The 12,504-nt window shown below is 51.9% G+C and overlaps 32 non-coding genes and 22 pseudogenes across 32 annotated transcripts; all 54 read right to left on the bottom strand.

The window, feature by feature from the left end:
- Positions 1 to 85: 85 nt before the first annotated feature.
- Positions 86 to 204, bottom strand: LOC143952347 (5S ribosomal RNA). The gene has a single exon (XR_013267532.1). It is a non-coding gene; the product is annotated as a 5S ribosomal RNA (ribosomal RNA).
- A 109-nt stretch (positions 205 to 313) lies between these two features.
- On the bottom strand, positions 314 to 432 carry LOC143951470 (5S ribosomal RNA). The gene has a single exon (XR_013266740.1). It is a non-coding gene; the product is annotated as a 5S ribosomal RNA (ribosomal RNA).
- Positions 433 to 542: 110 nt separating this feature from the next.
- LOC143943465 (5S ribosomal RNA) lies at positions 543 to 661 on the bottom strand (annotated as a pseudogene).
- A 109-nt stretch (positions 662 to 770) lies between these two features.
- Positions 771 to 889, bottom strand: LOC143952399 (5S ribosomal RNA). Its single transcript, XR_013267580.1, has one exon. It is a non-coding gene; the product is annotated as a 5S ribosomal RNA (ribosomal RNA).
- A 109-nt stretch (positions 890 to 998) lies between these two features.
- On the bottom strand, positions 999 to 1,117 carry LOC143951241 (5S ribosomal RNA). The gene has a single exon (XR_013266531.1). It is a non-coding gene; the product is annotated as a 5S ribosomal RNA (ribosomal RNA).
- Positions 1,118 to 1,226: 109 nt separating this feature from the next.
- Positions 1,227 to 1,345, bottom strand: LOC143946927 (5S ribosomal RNA; annotated as a pseudogene).
- A 109-nt stretch (positions 1,346 to 1,454) lies between these two features.
- Positions 1,455 to 1,573, bottom strand: LOC143946744 (5S ribosomal RNA; annotated as a pseudogene).
- Positions 1,574 to 1,682: 109 nt separating this feature from the next.
- On the bottom strand, positions 1,683 to 1,801 carry LOC143950131 (5S ribosomal RNA). Its single transcript, XR_013265562.1, has one exon. It is a non-coding gene; the product is annotated as a 5S ribosomal RNA (ribosomal RNA).
- A 109-nt stretch (positions 1,802 to 1,910) lies between these two features.
- On the bottom strand, positions 1,911 to 2,029 carry LOC143954488 (5S ribosomal RNA). The gene has a single exon (XR_013269475.1). It is a non-coding gene; the product is annotated as a 5S ribosomal RNA (ribosomal RNA).
- A 109-nt stretch (positions 2,030 to 2,138) lies between these two features.
- LOC143945715 (5S ribosomal RNA) lies at positions 2,139 to 2,257 on the bottom strand (annotated as a pseudogene).
- A 109-nt stretch (positions 2,258 to 2,366) lies between these two features.
- On the bottom strand, positions 2,367 to 2,485 carry LOC143954187 (5S ribosomal RNA). The gene has a single exon (XR_013269201.1). It is a non-coding gene; the product is annotated as a 5S ribosomal RNA (ribosomal RNA).
- Positions 2,486 to 2,594: 109 nt separating this feature from the next.
- Positions 2,595 to 2,713, bottom strand: LOC143946926 (5S ribosomal RNA; annotated as a pseudogene).
- Positions 2,714 to 2,822: 109 nt separating this feature from the next.
- LOC143948257 (5S ribosomal RNA) lies at positions 2,823 to 2,941 on the bottom strand (annotated as a pseudogene).
- A 109-nt stretch (positions 2,942 to 3,050) lies between these two features.
- On the bottom strand, positions 3,051 to 3,169 carry LOC143950130 (5S ribosomal RNA). The gene has a single exon (XR_013265561.1). It is a non-coding gene; the product is annotated as a 5S ribosomal RNA (ribosomal RNA).
- Positions 3,170 to 3,278: 109 nt separating this feature from the next.
- On the bottom strand, positions 3,279 to 3,397 carry LOC143954486 (5S ribosomal RNA). The gene has a single exon (XR_013269473.1). It is a non-coding gene; the product is annotated as a 5S ribosomal RNA (ribosomal RNA).
- Positions 3,398 to 3,506: 109 nt separating this feature from the next.
- LOC143945013 (5S ribosomal RNA) lies at positions 3,507 to 3,625 on the bottom strand (annotated as a pseudogene).
- Positions 3,626 to 3,734: 109 nt separating this feature from the next.
- Positions 3,735 to 3,853, bottom strand: LOC143953400 (5S ribosomal RNA). Its single transcript, XR_013268486.1, has one exon. It is a non-coding gene; the product is annotated as a 5S ribosomal RNA (ribosomal RNA).
- Positions 3,854 to 3,962: 109 nt separating this feature from the next.
- On the bottom strand, positions 3,963 to 4,081 carry LOC143954835 (5S ribosomal RNA). The gene has a single exon (XR_013269760.1). It is a non-coding gene; the product is annotated as a 5S ribosomal RNA (ribosomal RNA).
- Positions 4,082 to 4,190: 109 nt separating this feature from the next.
- Positions 4,191 to 4,309, bottom strand: LOC143951541 (5S ribosomal RNA). The gene has a single exon (XR_013266804.1). It is a non-coding gene; the product is annotated as a 5S ribosomal RNA (ribosomal RNA).
- Positions 4,310 to 4,418: 109 nt separating this feature from the next.
- On the bottom strand, positions 4,419 to 4,537 carry LOC143944344 (5S ribosomal RNA; annotated as a pseudogene).
- Positions 4,538 to 4,864: 327 nt separating this feature from the next.
- On the bottom strand, positions 4,865 to 4,983 carry LOC143948942 (5S ribosomal RNA; annotated as a pseudogene).
- Positions 4,984 to 5,092: 109 nt separating this feature from the next.
- On the bottom strand, positions 5,093 to 5,211 carry LOC143951469 (5S ribosomal RNA). Its single transcript, XR_013266739.1, has one exon. It is a non-coding gene; the product is annotated as a 5S ribosomal RNA (ribosomal RNA).
- Positions 5,212 to 5,321: 110 nt separating this feature from the next.
- Positions 5,322 to 5,440, bottom strand: LOC143953451 (5S ribosomal RNA). The gene has a single exon (XR_013268532.1). It is a non-coding gene; the product is annotated as a 5S ribosomal RNA (ribosomal RNA).
- Positions 5,441 to 5,549: 109 nt separating this feature from the next.
- On the bottom strand, positions 5,550 to 5,668 carry LOC143953578 (5S ribosomal RNA). Its single transcript, XR_013268647.1, has one exon. It is a non-coding gene; the product is annotated as a 5S ribosomal RNA (ribosomal RNA).
- Positions 5,669 to 5,777: 109 nt separating this feature from the next.
- On the bottom strand, positions 5,778 to 5,896 carry LOC143951239 (5S ribosomal RNA). Its single transcript, XR_013266530.1, has one exon. It is a non-coding gene; the product is annotated as a 5S ribosomal RNA (ribosomal RNA).
- A 109-nt stretch (positions 5,897 to 6,005) lies between these two features.
- On the bottom strand, positions 6,006 to 6,124 carry LOC143943873 (5S ribosomal RNA). Its single transcript, XR_013264975.1, has one exon. It is a non-coding gene; the product is annotated as a 5S ribosomal RNA (ribosomal RNA).
- Positions 6,125 to 6,233: 109 nt separating this feature from the next.
- LOC143945714 (5S ribosomal RNA) lies at positions 6,234 to 6,352 on the bottom strand (annotated as a pseudogene).
- A 109-nt stretch (positions 6,353 to 6,461) lies between these two features.
- Positions 6,462 to 6,580, bottom strand: LOC143952733 (5S ribosomal RNA). Its single transcript, XR_013267881.1, has one exon. It is a non-coding gene; the product is annotated as a 5S ribosomal RNA (ribosomal RNA).
- Positions 6,581 to 6,689: 109 nt separating this feature from the next.
- LOC143946504 (5S ribosomal RNA) lies at positions 6,690 to 6,808 on the bottom strand (annotated as a pseudogene).
- A 109-nt stretch (positions 6,809 to 6,917) lies between these two features.
- On the bottom strand, positions 6,918 to 7,036 carry LOC143946743 (5S ribosomal RNA; annotated as a pseudogene).
- A 109-nt stretch (positions 7,037 to 7,145) lies between these two features.
- LOC143950128 (5S ribosomal RNA) lies at positions 7,146 to 7,264 on the bottom strand. The gene has a single exon (XR_013265559.1). It is a non-coding gene; the product is annotated as a 5S ribosomal RNA (ribosomal RNA).
- Positions 7,265 to 7,373: 109 nt separating this feature from the next.
- On the bottom strand, positions 7,374 to 7,492 carry LOC143944454 (5S ribosomal RNA; annotated as a pseudogene).
- A 109-nt stretch (positions 7,493 to 7,601) lies between these two features.
- LOC143947366 (5S ribosomal RNA) lies at positions 7,602 to 7,720 on the bottom strand (annotated as a pseudogene).
- A 109-nt stretch (positions 7,721 to 7,829) lies between these two features.
- LOC143952749 (5S ribosomal RNA) lies at positions 7,830 to 7,948 on the bottom strand. Its single transcript, XR_013267896.1, has one exon. It is a non-coding gene; the product is annotated as a 5S ribosomal RNA (ribosomal RNA).
- Positions 7,949 to 8,057: 109 nt separating this feature from the next.
- On the bottom strand, positions 8,058 to 8,176 carry LOC143946924 (5S ribosomal RNA; annotated as a pseudogene).
- Positions 8,177 to 8,285: 109 nt separating this feature from the next.
- LOC143946742 (5S ribosomal RNA) lies at positions 8,286 to 8,404 on the bottom strand (annotated as a pseudogene).
- A 109-nt stretch (positions 8,405 to 8,513) lies between these two features.
- On the bottom strand, positions 8,514 to 8,632 carry LOC143950127 (5S ribosomal RNA). The gene has a single exon (XR_013265558.1). It is a non-coding gene; the product is annotated as a 5S ribosomal RNA (ribosomal RNA).
- A 109-nt stretch (positions 8,633 to 8,741) lies between these two features.
- Positions 8,742 to 8,860, bottom strand: LOC143954484 (5S ribosomal RNA). Its single transcript, XR_013269472.1, has one exon. It is a non-coding gene; the product is annotated as a 5S ribosomal RNA (ribosomal RNA).
- Positions 8,861 to 8,969: 109 nt separating this feature from the next.
- Positions 8,970 to 9,088, bottom strand: LOC143944246 (5S ribosomal RNA; annotated as a pseudogene).
- Positions 9,089 to 9,197: 109 nt separating this feature from the next.
- LOC143945505 (5S ribosomal RNA) lies at positions 9,198 to 9,315 on the bottom strand (annotated as a pseudogene).
- Positions 9,316 to 9,424: 109 nt separating this feature from the next.
- On the bottom strand, positions 9,425 to 9,543 carry LOC143951911 (5S ribosomal RNA). Its single transcript, XR_013267139.1, has one exon. It is a non-coding gene; the product is annotated as a 5S ribosomal RNA (ribosomal RNA).
- Positions 9,544 to 9,652: 109 nt separating this feature from the next.
- Positions 9,653 to 9,761, bottom strand: LOC143949435 (5S ribosomal RNA; annotated as a pseudogene).
- Positions 9,762 to 9,869: 108 nt separating this feature from the next.
- LOC143951392 (5S ribosomal RNA) lies at positions 9,870 to 9,988 on the bottom strand. The gene has a single exon (XR_013266669.1). It is a non-coding gene; the product is annotated as a 5S ribosomal RNA (ribosomal RNA).
- Positions 9,989 to 10,097: 109 nt separating this feature from the next.
- On the bottom strand, positions 10,098 to 10,206 carry LOC143948393 (5S ribosomal RNA; annotated as a pseudogene).
- Positions 10,207 to 10,315: 109 nt separating this feature from the next.
- On the bottom strand, positions 10,316 to 10,434 carry LOC143954268 (5S ribosomal RNA). Its single transcript, XR_013269275.1, has one exon. It is a non-coding gene; the product is annotated as a 5S ribosomal RNA (ribosomal RNA).
- Positions 10,435 to 10,543: 109 nt separating this feature from the next.
- Positions 10,544 to 10,662, bottom strand: LOC143952216 (5S ribosomal RNA). Its single transcript, XR_013267414.1, has one exon. It is a non-coding gene; the product is annotated as a 5S ribosomal RNA (ribosomal RNA).
- A 109-nt stretch (positions 10,663 to 10,771) lies between these two features.
- On the bottom strand, positions 10,772 to 10,890 carry LOC143951102 (5S ribosomal RNA). Its single transcript, XR_013266405.1, has one exon. It is a non-coding gene; the product is annotated as a 5S ribosomal RNA (ribosomal RNA).
- A 109-nt stretch (positions 10,891 to 10,999) lies between these two features.
- LOC143952368 (5S ribosomal RNA) lies at positions 11,000 to 11,118 on the bottom strand. The gene has a single exon (XR_013267551.1). It is a non-coding gene; the product is annotated as a 5S ribosomal RNA (ribosomal RNA).
- Positions 11,119 to 11,227: 109 nt separating this feature from the next.
- LOC143951353 (5S ribosomal RNA) lies at positions 11,228 to 11,346 on the bottom strand. Its single transcript, XR_013266633.1, has one exon. It is a non-coding gene; the product is annotated as a 5S ribosomal RNA (ribosomal RNA).
- Positions 11,347 to 11,455: 109 nt separating this feature from the next.
- LOC143943538 (5S ribosomal RNA) lies at positions 11,456 to 11,574 on the bottom strand (annotated as a pseudogene).
- Positions 11,575 to 11,683: 109 nt separating this feature from the next.
- On the bottom strand, positions 11,684 to 11,802 carry LOC143950796 (5S ribosomal RNA). Its single transcript, XR_013266130.1, has one exon. It is a non-coding gene; the product is annotated as a 5S ribosomal RNA (ribosomal RNA).
- A 109-nt stretch (positions 11,803 to 11,911) lies between these two features.
- Positions 11,912 to 12,030, bottom strand: LOC143951104 (5S ribosomal RNA). The gene has a single exon (XR_013266407.1). It is a non-coding gene; the product is annotated as a 5S ribosomal RNA (ribosomal RNA).
- Positions 12,031 to 12,139: 109 nt separating this feature from the next.
- On the bottom strand, positions 12,140 to 12,258 carry LOC143954510 (5S ribosomal RNA). Its single transcript, XR_013269495.1, has one exon. It is a non-coding gene; the product is annotated as a 5S ribosomal RNA (ribosomal RNA).
- Positions 12,259 to 12,367: 109 nt separating this feature from the next.
- LOC143945229 (5S ribosomal RNA) lies at positions 12,368 to 12,486 on the bottom strand (annotated as a pseudogene).
- Between the last annotated feature and the right edge of the window lie 18 nt (positions 12,487 to 12,504).

Below are 12,504 nucleotides of genomic sequence, written 5' to 3'. Positions count from 1 at the left end.
TCTTGACAAAAGCCAAGGTGGTCACCTCGGGCAATCGAGAGGAAAAATACAGCAGGTCGCCAAAGCCAACAACATAATGGAAAAAAGCCAACGGCACCTGGTATTCCCAGGCGGTCTCCCATCCAGGTACTAACCAGGCCCGACCCTGCTTAGCATCCGAGATCAGACGAGATCGAGCGCATTCAGGGTGATGTGGCCGTAGGTGATCTTGCACCCTACTTACAACTCTCTTGACAAAAGCCAAGGTGGTCACCTCGGGCAATCGAGAGGAAAAATACAGCAGGTCGCCAAAGCCAACAACATAATGGAAAAAAGCCTACGGCACCTGGCATTCCCAGGCGGTCTCCCATCCAGGTACTAACCAGGCCCGGCCCTGCTTAGCATCCGAGATCAGACGAGATCGAGCGCATTCAGAGTGATGTGGCCGTAGGCGACCTTGCACCCTACTTACAACTCTCTTGACAAAAGCCAAGGTGGTCACCTCGGGAAATCGTGAGGAAAAATACAGCAGGTCGCCAAAGCCAACAACATAATGGAAAAAAAGCCTACGGCACCTGGCATTCCCAGGCGGTCTCCCATCCAGGTACTAACCAGGCTCGACCCTGCTTAGCATCCAAGATCAGACGAGATCAAGCGCTTTCAGGGTGATGTGGCCATATGCAATCTTGCACACTACTTACAACTCTCTTGACAAAAGCCAAGGTGGTCAGCTCGGGCAATTGAGAGGAAAAATACAGCAGGTCGCCAAAGCCAACAACATAATGGAAAAAAGCCTACGGCACCTGGTATTCCCAGGCGGTCTCCCATCCTGGTACTAACCAGGCCCAACCCTGCTAAGCATCCGAGATCAGACGAGATCAAGCGCATTCAGGGTGATGTGGCCGTAGGCAATCTTACTGCTTACTTACAACTCTCTTGACAAAAGCCAAGGTGGTCACCTCGGGCAATCGAGAGGAAAAATACAGCAGGTCGCCAAAGCCAACAACATAATGGAAAAAAGCCTACGGCACCTGGTATTCCCAGGCGGTCTCCCATCCTGGTACTAACCAGGCCCGACCCTGCTTAGCATCCGAGATCAGACGAGATCAAGCGCATTCAGGGTGATGTTGCCGTAGGCGATCTTGTGCCCTACTTACAACTCTCTTGACAAAAGCCAAGGTGGTCACCTCGGGAAATCGAGAGGAAAAATACAGCAGGTCACCAAAGCTAACAACATAATGGAAAAAAGCCTACAGCACCTGGTATTCCCAGGCGGTCTTCCATGCAGGTACTAACCAGGCCCGACCCTGCTTAGCACCTGAGATCAGACGAGATCGAGCGCATTCATGGTGATGTGGCCGTAGGCAATCTTGCACCCTACTTACAACTCTCTTGACAAAAGCCAAGATGGTCACCTCGGGCAATCGAGAGGAAAAATACCACAGGTCGCCAAAGCCAACAACATTATGGAAAAAAGCCTACGGCACCTGGTATTCGCAGGCGGTCTCCCATCCAGGTACTAACCAGGCCCGGCCCTGCTTAGCATCCGAGATAAGAAGAGATCGTGCGCATTCATGGTGATATGGCCGTAGGCAATCTTGCACCCTACTTACAACTCTCTTGACAAAAGCCAAGGTGGTCACCTCGGGCAATCGAGAGGAAAAATACAGCAGGTCGCCAAAGCCAAAAACATAATGGAAAAAAGCCTACAGCACCTGGTATTCCCAGGCGGTCTTCCATCCAGGTACTAACCAGGCCCGACCCTGCTTAGCATCCGAGATCAGACGAGATCGAGTGCATTCAGGGTGATGTGGCTGTAGGCGATCTTGCACCCTACTTACAACTCTCTTGACAAAAGCCAAGGTGGTCACCTCGGGCAATTGAGAGGAAAAATACAGCAGGTCGCCAAAGCCAACAACATAATGGAAAAAAGCCTACGGCACCTGGTATTCCCAGGTGGTCTCCCATCCAGGTACTAACCAGGCCCAACCCTGCTTAGAATCCGAGATCAGACGAGATTGAGCGCATTCAGGGTGATGTGGCCGTAGGCAATCTTACACCTTACTTACAACTCTCTTGACAAAAGCCAAGGTGGTCACCTCGGGCAATCGAGAGGAAAAATACAGCAGGTCGCCAAAGCCAACAACATAATGGAAAAAAGCCTACGGCACCTGGCATTCCCAGGTGGTCTCCCATCCAGGTACTAACCAGGCCCGACCCTGCTTAGCATCCGAGATAAGACGAGATCGTGCGCATTCATGGTGATGTGGCCGTAGGCGATCTTGCACCCTACTTACAACTCTCTTGACAAAAGCCAAGGTGGTCACCTCGGGCAATCGAGAGGAAAAATACAGCAGGTCGCCAAAGCCAACAACATAATGGAAAAACGCCTACGGCGCCTGGTATTCCCAGGCGGTCCCCCATCCAAGTACTAACCAGGCCCGACCCTGCATAGCATCCGAGATCAGACGAGATCGAGCGCATTCAGGGTGATGTGGCCGTAGGCAATCTTGCACCCTACTTACAACTCTCTTGACAAAAGCCAAGGTGGTCACCTCAGGCAATCGAGAGGAAAAATACAGCAGGTCACCAAAGCCAACAACATAATGGAAAAAAGCCTACAGCACCTGGTATTCCCAGGCGGTCTTCCATGCAGGTACTAACCAGGCCCGACCCTGCTTAGCACCTGAGATCAGACGAGATCGAGCGCATTCATGGTGATGTGGCCGTAGGCAATCTTGCACCCTACTTACAACTCTCTTGACAAAAGCCAAGATGGTCACCTCGGGCAATCGAGAGGAAAAATACCACAGGTCGCCAAAGCCAACAACATTATGGAAAAAAGCCTACGGCACCTGGTATTCGCAGGCGGTCTCCCATCCAGGTACTAACCAGGCCCGGCCCTGCTTAGCATCCGAGATAAGAAGAGATTGTGCGCATTCATGGTGATATGGCCGTAGGCGATCTTGCACCCTACTTACAACTCTCTTGACAAAAGCCAAGGTGGTCACCTCGGGCAATCGAGAGGAAAAATACAGCAGGTCGCCAAAGCCAAAAACATAATGGAAAAAAGCCTACAGCACCTGGTATTCCCAGGCGGTCTTCCATCCAGGTACTAACCAGGCCCGACCCTGCTTAGCATCCGAGATCAGACGAGATCGAGTGCATTCAGGGTGATGTGGCTGTAGGCGATCTTGCACCCTACTTACAACTCTCTTGACAAAAGCCAAGGTGGTCACCTCGGGCAATTGAGAGGAAAAATACAGCAGGTCGCCAAAGCCAACAACATAATGGAAAAAAGCCTACGGCACCTGGTATTCCCAGGTGGTCTCCCATCCAGGTACTAACCAGGCCCAACCCTGCTTAGAATCCGAGATCAGACGAGATTGAGCGCATTCAGGGTGATGTGGCCGTAGGCAATCTTACACCTTACTTACAACTCTCTTGACAAAAGCCAAGGTGGTCACCTCGGGCAATCGAGAGGAAAAATACAGCAGGTCGCCAAAGCCAACAACATAATGGAAATAAGCCTATGGCACCTGGTATTCCCAGGCGGTCTCCCAACCAGGTACTAACCAGGGCCGACCCTGCTTAGCATCCGAGATCAGACGAAATCGAGCGCATTCAGGGTGATGTGGCCGTAGGCATTCTTGTGCCCTACTTACAACTCTCTTGACAAAAGCCAAGGTGGTCACCTCGGGCAATCGAGAGGAAAAATACAGCAGGTCGCCAAAGCCAACAACATAATGGAAAAAAGCCTACGGCACCTAGTATTCCCAGGCGGTCTTCCATCCAGGTACTAACCAGGCCCGACCCTGCTTAGCATCCGAGATCAGATGAGATCGAGTGCATTCAGGGTGATGTGGCTGTAGGCGATCTTGCACCCTACTTACAACTCTCTTGACAAAAGCCAAGGTGGTCACCTCGGGCAATTGAGAGGAAAAATACAGCAGGTCGCCAAAGCCAACAACATAATGGAAAAAAGCCTACGGCACCTGGTATTCCCAGGTGGTCTCCCATCCAGGTACTAACCAGGCCCAACCCTGCTTAGCATCCGAGATCAGACGAGATCGAGCGCATTCAGGGTGATGTGGCCATAGGCAATCTTACACCTTACTTACAACTCTCTTGACAAAAGCCAAGGTGGTCACCTCGGGCAATCGAGAGGAAAAATACAGCAGGTCGCCAAAGCCAACAACATAATGGAAAAAAGCCTACAGCACCTGGTATTCCCAGGCGGTCTCCCATCCAGGTACTAACCAGGCCCGACCCTGCTTAGCATCCAAGATCAGACGAGATCGAGCGCATTCAGGGTGATGTGGCTGTAGGCGATCTTGCACCCTACTTACAACTCTCTTGACAAAAGCCAAGGTGGTCACCTCGGGCAATCGAGAGGAAAAATACAGCAGGTCGCCAAAGCCAACAACATAATGGAAAAAATCCTACGGCACCTGGTATTCCCAGGCGGTCTCCCATCCTGGTACTAACCAGGCCCGACCCTGCTTAGCATCCGAGATCAGACGAGATAGAGCGCATACAGGGTGATGTGACCGTAGGCGATCTTGCGCTCTACTTACAACTCTCTTGACAAAAGCCAAGGTGGTCACCTCGGGCAATCGAGAGGAAAAATACAGCAGGTCGCCAAAGCCAACAACATAATGGAAAAAAGCCTACGGCACCTGGTATTCCCAGGCGGTCTCCCATCCAGGTACTAACCAGGCCAGACCCTGCTTAGAATCCGACATCGAGCGCATTCAGGTTGATGTGGCCGTAGGCAATCTGGCACCCTACTTACAACTCTCTTGACAAAAGCCAAGGTGGTCACCTCGGGCAATCGAGAGGAAAAGTACAGCTGGTCGCCAAAGAAAACAACATAATGGAAAAAAGCCTACGGCACATGATATTCCCAGGTGGTCTCCCACCCAGGTACTAACCAGGGCCGACCCTGCTTAGCATCTGAGATCAGACTAGATCGAGCACATTCAGGGTGATGTGGCCGTAGGTGATCTTGCACCCTACTTACAACTCTCTTGACAAAAGCCAAGGTGGTCACCTCGGGCAATCGAGAGGAAAAATACAGCAGGTCGCCAAAGCCAACAACATAATGGAAAAAAGCCTACGGCACCTGGCATTCCCAGGCGGTCTCCCATCCAGGTACTAACCAGGCCCGGCCCTGCTTAGCATCCGAGATCAGACGAGATCGAGCGCATTCAGAGTGATGTGGCCGTAGGCGATCTTGCACCCTACTTACAACTCTCTTGACAAAAGCCAAGGTGGTCACCTCGGGAAATCGTGAGGAAAAATACAGCAGGTCGCCAAAGCCAACAACATAATGGAAAAAAAGCCTACGGCACCTGGCATTCCCAGGCGGTCTCCCATCCAGGTACTAACCAGGCTCGACCCTGCTTAGCATCCAAGATCAGACGAGATCGAGCGCTTTCAGGGTGATGTGGCCATATGCAATCTTGCACACTACTTACAACTCTCTTGACAAAAGCCAAGGTGGTCAGCTCGGGCAATTGAGAGGAAAAATACAGCAGGTCGCCAAAGCCAACAACATAATGGAAAAAAGCCTACGGCACCTGGTATTCCCAGGCGGTCTCCCATCTAGGTACTAACCAGGCCCAACCCTGCTAAGCATCCGAGATCAGACGAGATCAAGCGCATTCAGGGTGATGTGGCCGTAGGCAATCTTACTGCTTACTTACAACTCTCTTGACAAAAGCCAAGGTGGTCACCTCGGGCAATCGAGAGGAAAAATACAGCAGGTCGCCAAAGCCAACAACATAATGGAAAAAAGCCTACGGCACCTGGTATTCCCAGGCGGTCTCCCATCCTGGTACTAACCAGGCCCGACCCTGCTTAGCATCCGAGATCAGACGAGATCAAGCGCATTCAGGGTGATGTTGCCGTAGGCGATCTTGTGCCCTACTTACAACTCTCTTGACAAAAGCCAAGGTGGTCACCTCGGGAAATCGAGAGGAAAAATACAGCAGGTCGCCAAAGCCAACAACATAATGGCCAAAAGCCTACGGCACCTGGTATTCCCAGGCGGTCTCCCACCCAGGTACTAACCAGGCCCGACCCTGCTTAGCATCCGAGATCAGACGAGATCGAGCGCATTCAGGGTGATGTGGCCGTAGGCGATCTTGCACCCTACTTACAACTCTCTTGACAAAAGCCAAGGTGGTCACCTCGGGCAATCGAGAGGAAAAATACAGCAGGTCGCCAAAGCCAACAACATAATGGAAAAAAGCCTACGGCACCTGGCATTCCCAGGTGGTCTCCCATCCAGGTACTAACCAGGCCCGACCCTGCTTAGCATCCGAGATAAGACGAGATCGTGCGCATTCATGGTGATGTGGCCGTAGGCGATCTTGCACCCTACTTACAACTCTCTTGACAAAAGCCAAGGTGGTCACCTCGGGCAATCGAGAGGAAAAATACAGCAGGTCGCCAAAGCCAACAACATAATGGAAAAACGCCTACGGCACCTGGTATTCCCAGGCGGTCCCCCATCCAAGTACTAACCAGGCCCGACCCTGCATAGCATCCGAGATCAGACGAGATCGAGCGCATTCAGGGTGATGTGGCCGTAGGCAATCTTGCACCCTACTTACAACTCTCTTGACAAAAGCCAAGGTGGTCACCTCAGGCAATCGAGAGGAAAAATACAGCAGGTCACCAAAGCCAACAACATAATGGAAAAAAGCCTACAGCACCTGGTATTCCCAGGCGGTCTTCCATGCAGGTACTAACCAGGCCCAACCCTGCTTAGCACCTGAGATCAGACGAGATCGAGCGCATTCATGGTGATGTGGCCGTAGGCAATCTTGCACCCTACTTACAACTCTCTTGACAAAAGCCAAGATGGTCACCTCGGGCAATCGAGAGGAAAAATACTACAGGTCGCCAAAGCCAACAACATTATGGAAAAAAGCCTACGGCACCTGGTATTCGCAGGCGGTCTCCCATCCAGGTACTAACCAGGCCCGGCCCTGCTTAGCATCCGAGATAAGAAGAGATCGTGCGCATTCATGGTGATATGGCCGTAGGCGATCTTGCACCCTACTTACAACTCTCTTGACAAAAGCCAAGGTGGTCACCTCGGGCAATCGAGAGGAAAAATACAGCAGGTCGCCAAAGCCAAAAACATAATGGAAAAAAGCCTACAGCACCTGGTATTCCCAGGCGGTCTTCCATCCAGGTACTAACCAGGCCCGACCCTGCTTAGCATCCGAGATCAGACGAGATCGAGTGCATTCAGGGTGATGTGGCTGTAGGCGATCTTGCACCCTACTTACAACTCTCTTGACAAAAGCCAAGGTGGTCACCTCGGGCAATCGAGAGGAAAAATACAGCAGGTCGCCAAAGCCAACAACATAATGGAAAAAAGCCTACGGCACCTGGTATTCCCAGGTGGTCTCCCATACAGGTACTAACCAGGCCCAACCCTGCTTAGAATCCGAGATCAGACGAGATTGAGCGCATTCAGGGTGATGTGGCCGTAGGCAATCTTACACCTTACTTACAACTCTCTTGACAAAAGCCAAGGTGGTCACCTCGGGCAATCGAGAGGAAAAATACAGCAGGTCGCCAAAGCCAACAACATAATGGAAAAAAGCCTACGGCACCTGGCATTCCCAGGTGGTCTCCCATCCAGGTAGTAACCAGGCCCGACCCTGCTTAGCATCCGAGATAAGACGAGATCGTGCGCATTCATGGTGATGTGGCCGTAGGCGATCTTGCACCCTACTTACAACTCTCTTGACAAAAGCCAAGGTGGTCACCTCGGGCAATCGAGAGGAAAAATACAGCAGGTCGCCAAAGCCAACAACATAATGGAAAAACGCCTACGGCACCTGGTATTCCCAGGCGGTCCCCCATCCAAGTACTAACCAGGCCCGACCCTGCATAGCATCCGAGATCAGACGAGATCGAGCGCATCCAGGGTGATGTGGCCGTAGGCAATCTTGCACCCTACTTACAACTCTCTTGACAAAAGCCAAGGTGGTCACCTCAGGCAATCGAGAGGAAAAATACAGCAGGTCACCAAAGCCAACAACATAATGGAAAAAAGCCTACAGCACCTGGTATTCCCAGGCGGTCTTCCATGCAGGTACTAACCAGGCCCGACCCTGCTTAGCACCTGAGATCAGACGAGATCGAGCGCATTCATGGTGATGTGGCCGTAGGCAATCTTGCACCCTACTTACAACTCTCTTGACAAAAGCCAAGATGGTCACCTCGGGCAATCGAGAGGAAAAATACCACAGGTCGCCAAAGCCAACAACATTATGGAAAAAAGCCTACGGCACCTGGTATTCGCAGGCGGTCTCCCATCCAGGTACTAACCAGGCCCGGCCCTGCTTAGCATCCGAGATAAGAAGAGATCGTGCGCATTCATGGTGATATGGCCGTAGGCGATCTTGCACCCTACTTACAACTCTCTTGACAAAAGCCAAGGTGGTCACCTCGGGCAATCGAGAGGAAAAATACAGCAGGTCGCCAAAGCCAAAAACATAATGGAAAAAAGCCTACAGCACCTGGTATTCCCAGGCGGTCTTCCATCCAGGTACTAACCAGGCCCGACCCTGCTTAGCATCCGAGATCAGACGAGATCGAGTGCATTCAGGGTGATGTGGCTGTAGGCGATCTTGCACCCTACTTACAACTCTCTTGACAAAAGCCAAGGTGGTCACCTCGGGCAATTGAGAGGAAAAATACAGCAGGTCGCCAAAGCCAACAACATAATGGAAAAAAGCCTACGGCACCTGGTATTCCCAGGTGGTCTCCCATCCAGGTACTAACCAGGCCCAACCCTGCTTAGAATCCGAGATCAGACGAGATTGAGCGCATTCAGGGTGATGTGGCCGTAGGCAATCTTACACCTTACTTACAACTCTCTTGACAAAAGCCAAGGTGGTCACCTCGGGCAATCGAGAGGAAAAATACAGCAGGTCGCCAAAGCCAACAACATAATGGAAATAAGCCTATGGCACCTGGTATTCCCAGGCGGTCTCCCATCCAGGTACTAACCAGGGCCGACCCTGCTTAGCATCCGAGATCAGACGAAATCGAGCGCATTCAGGGTGATGTGGCCGTAGGCATTCTTGTGCCCTACTTACAACTCTCTTGACAAAAGCCAAGGTGGTCACCTCGGGCAATCGAGAGGAAAAATACAGCAGGTCGCCAAAGCCAACAACATAATGGAAAAAAGCCTACGGCACCTAGTATTCCCAGGCGGTCTTCCATCCAGGTACTAACCAGGCCCGACCCTGCTTAGCATCCGAGATCAATGAGATCGAGTGCATTCAGGGTGATGTGGCTGTAGGCGATCTTGCACCCTACTTACAACTCTCTTGACAAAAGCCAAGGTGGTCACCTCGGGCAATCGAGAGGAAAAATACAGCAGGTCGCCAAAGCCAACAACATATTGGAAAAAAGCCTACGGCACCTGGTATTCCCAGGCGGTCTCCCATCCAGGTACTAACCAGGCCCGACCCTGCTTAGAATCCGAGATCAGACGAGATCGAGCGCATTCAGGGTGATGTGGCCGTAGGCAATCTTACACCTTACTTACAACTCTCTTGACAAAAGCCAAGGTGGTCACCTCGGGCAATCGAGAGGAAAAATACAGCAGGTCGCCAAAGCCAACAACATAATGGAAAAAAGCCTACGGCACCTAGTATTCCCAGGCGGTCTCCCATCCAGGTACTAACCAGGCCCGACCCTGCTTAGCATCCGAGATGGAGCGCATTCAGGGTGATGTAGCCATAGGCAATCTTGGATTATATTACAACTATCTTGACAAAAGCCACGGTGGACACCTCGGGCAATCGAGAGGAAAAATACAGCAGGTCGCCAAAGCCAACAACATAATGGCCAAAAGCCTACGGCACCTGGTATTCCCAGGCGGTCTCCCATCCAGGTACTAACCAGGCCTGACCCTGCTTAGCATCCGAGATCAGACGAGATCGAGCGCATTCAGGGTGATGTGGCCGTAGGCAATCTTGCACCCTACTTAAAACTCTCTTGACAAAAGCCAAGGTGGTCACCTCGGGCAATCGAGAGGAAAAATACAGCAGGTCACCAAAGCCAACAACATAATGGAAAAAAGCCTACAGCACCCGGTATTCCCAGGCGGTCTTCCATCCAGGTACTAAACAGGCCCGACCCTGCTTAGCATCCGAGATCGAGCGCATTCAGGGTGATGTGGCCGTAGGCAATCTTGCACCCTACTTACAACTCTCTTGACAAAAGCCAAGGTGGTCACCTCGGGCAATCGAGAGGAAAAATACAGCAGGTCACCAAAGCCAACAACATAATGGAAAAAAGCCTACAGCACCCGGTATTCCCAGGCGGTCTTCCATCCAGGTACTAACTAGGCCCGACCCTGCTTAGCATCCGAGATCAGACGAGATCGAGCGCATTCAGGGTGATGTGGCCGTAGGCGATCTTGCACCCTACTTACAACTCTCTTGACAAAAGCCAAGGTGGTCACCTCGGGCAATTGAGAGGAAAAATACAGCAGGTCGCCAAAGCCAACAACATAATGGAAAAAAGCCTACGGCACATGGTATTCCCAGGTGGTCTCCCATCCAGGTACTAACCAGGCCCGACCCTGCTTAGCATCCGAGATCAAACGAGATCGAGCGCATTCAGGGTGATGTGGCCGTAGGCTATCTTGCACCCTACTTACAACTCTCTTGACAAAAGCCAAGGTGGTCACCTCGGGCAATCGAGAGGAAAAATACAGCAGGTCGCCAAAGCCAACAACATAATGGAAAAAAGCCTATGGCACCTGGTATTCCCAGGCGGTCTCCCATCCTGGTACTAACCAGGCCCGACCCTGCTTAGCATCCGAGATCAGACGAGATCGAGCGTATTCAGGGTGATGTGGCCGTAGGCGATCTAACGTCCTACTTACAACTCTCTTGACAAAAGCCAAGGTGGTCACCTCGGGCAATCGAGAGGAAAAATACAGCAGGTCACCAAAGCCAACAACATAATGGAAAAAAGCCTACGGCACCTGGTATTCCCAGGCCGTCTCCCATCCAGGTACTAACCAGGCCCGACCCTGCTTAGCATCCGAGATCAGACGAGATCGAGCGCATTCAGGGTGATGTGGCCGTAGGCGATCTTGCACCCTACTTACAACTCTCTTGACAAAAGCCAAGGTGGTCACCTCAGGCAATCGAGAGGAAAAATACAGCAGGTCGCCAAAGCCAACAACATAATGGAAAAAAGCCTACAGCACCTGGTATTCCCAGGCGGTCACCCATCCAGGTACTAACCAGGCCCGACCCTGCTTAGCATCCGAGATCAGACGAGATCGAGCGCATTCAGGGTGATGTGGCCGTAGGCGATCTTGCACCCTACTTACAACTCTCTTGACAAAAGCCAAGGTGGTCACCTCAGGCAACCGAGAGGAAAAATACAGCAGGTCGCCAAAGCCAACAACATAATGGCCAAAAGCCTACGGCACCTGTTATTCCCAGGCGGTCTCCCATCCAGGTACTAACCAGGCCCGACCCTGCTTAGCATCCGAGATCAGACGACATCGAGCGCATTCAGGGTGATGTGGCCGTAGGCTATCTTGCACCCTACTTACAACTCTCTTGACAAAAGCCAAGGTGGTCACCTCGGGCAATCGAGAGGAAAAATACAGCAGGTCGCCAAAGCCAACAACATAATGGAAAAAAGCCTACGGCACCTGGTATTCCCAGGCGGTCTCCCATCCAGGTACTAACCAGGCCCGACCCTGCTTAGCATCCAAGATCAGACGAGATCGAGCGCATTCAGGGTGATGTGGCCGTAGGCGATCTTGCACCCTACTTACAACTCTCTTGACAAAAGCCAAGGTGGTCACCTCAGGCAATCGAGAGGAAAAATACAGCAGGTCGCCAAAGCCAACAACATAATGGAAAAAAGCCTACGGCACCTGGTATTTCCAGGCGGTCTCCCATCCAGGTACTAACCAGGCCCGACCCTGCTTAGCATCCGAGATCAGACGAGATCGAGCGCATTCAGGGTGATGTGGCCGTAGGCAATCTGGCACCCTACTTACAACTCTCTTGACAAAAGCCAAGGTGGTCAGCTCGGGCAATCGAGAGGAAAAATACAGCAGGTCGCCAAAGCCAACAACATAATGGAAAAAAGCCTACGGCACCTGGTATTCCCAGGCGATCTCCCATCCAGGTACTAACCAGGCCCGACCCTGCTTAGCATCCGAGATCAGACGAGATCGAGCGCATTCAGGGTGATGTGTCCATAGGCAATCTTGCACCCTACTTACAACTCTCTTGACAAAAGCCAAGGTGGTCACCTCGGGCAATCGAGAGGAAAAATACAGCAGGTCGCCAAAGCCAACAACATAATGGAAAAAAGGATACGGCACCTGGTATTCCCAGGCGGTCTCCCATCCAGGTACTAACCAGGCCCGACCCTGCTTAGCATCCGAGATCAGACGAGATCGAGCGCACTTAGGGTGATGTGGCCGTAGGCGATCTTGCACCCTACTTA

The sequence above is a fragment of the Lithobates pipiens genome, unplaced genomic scaffold (assembly GCF_037356315.1).
Source record: "Lithobates pipiens isolate NorthernLeopardFrog02 unplaced genomic scaffold, aLitPip1_a1.2 Scaffold_30, whole genome shotgun sequence".
Taxonomy (NCBI): Eukaryota; Metazoa; Chordata; class Amphibia; order Anura; family Ranidae; genus Lithobates; species Lithobates pipiens.
Note: the sequence above shows the minus strand (reverse complement) of the source record. Positions and strands in the feature narration are given on the sequence as shown.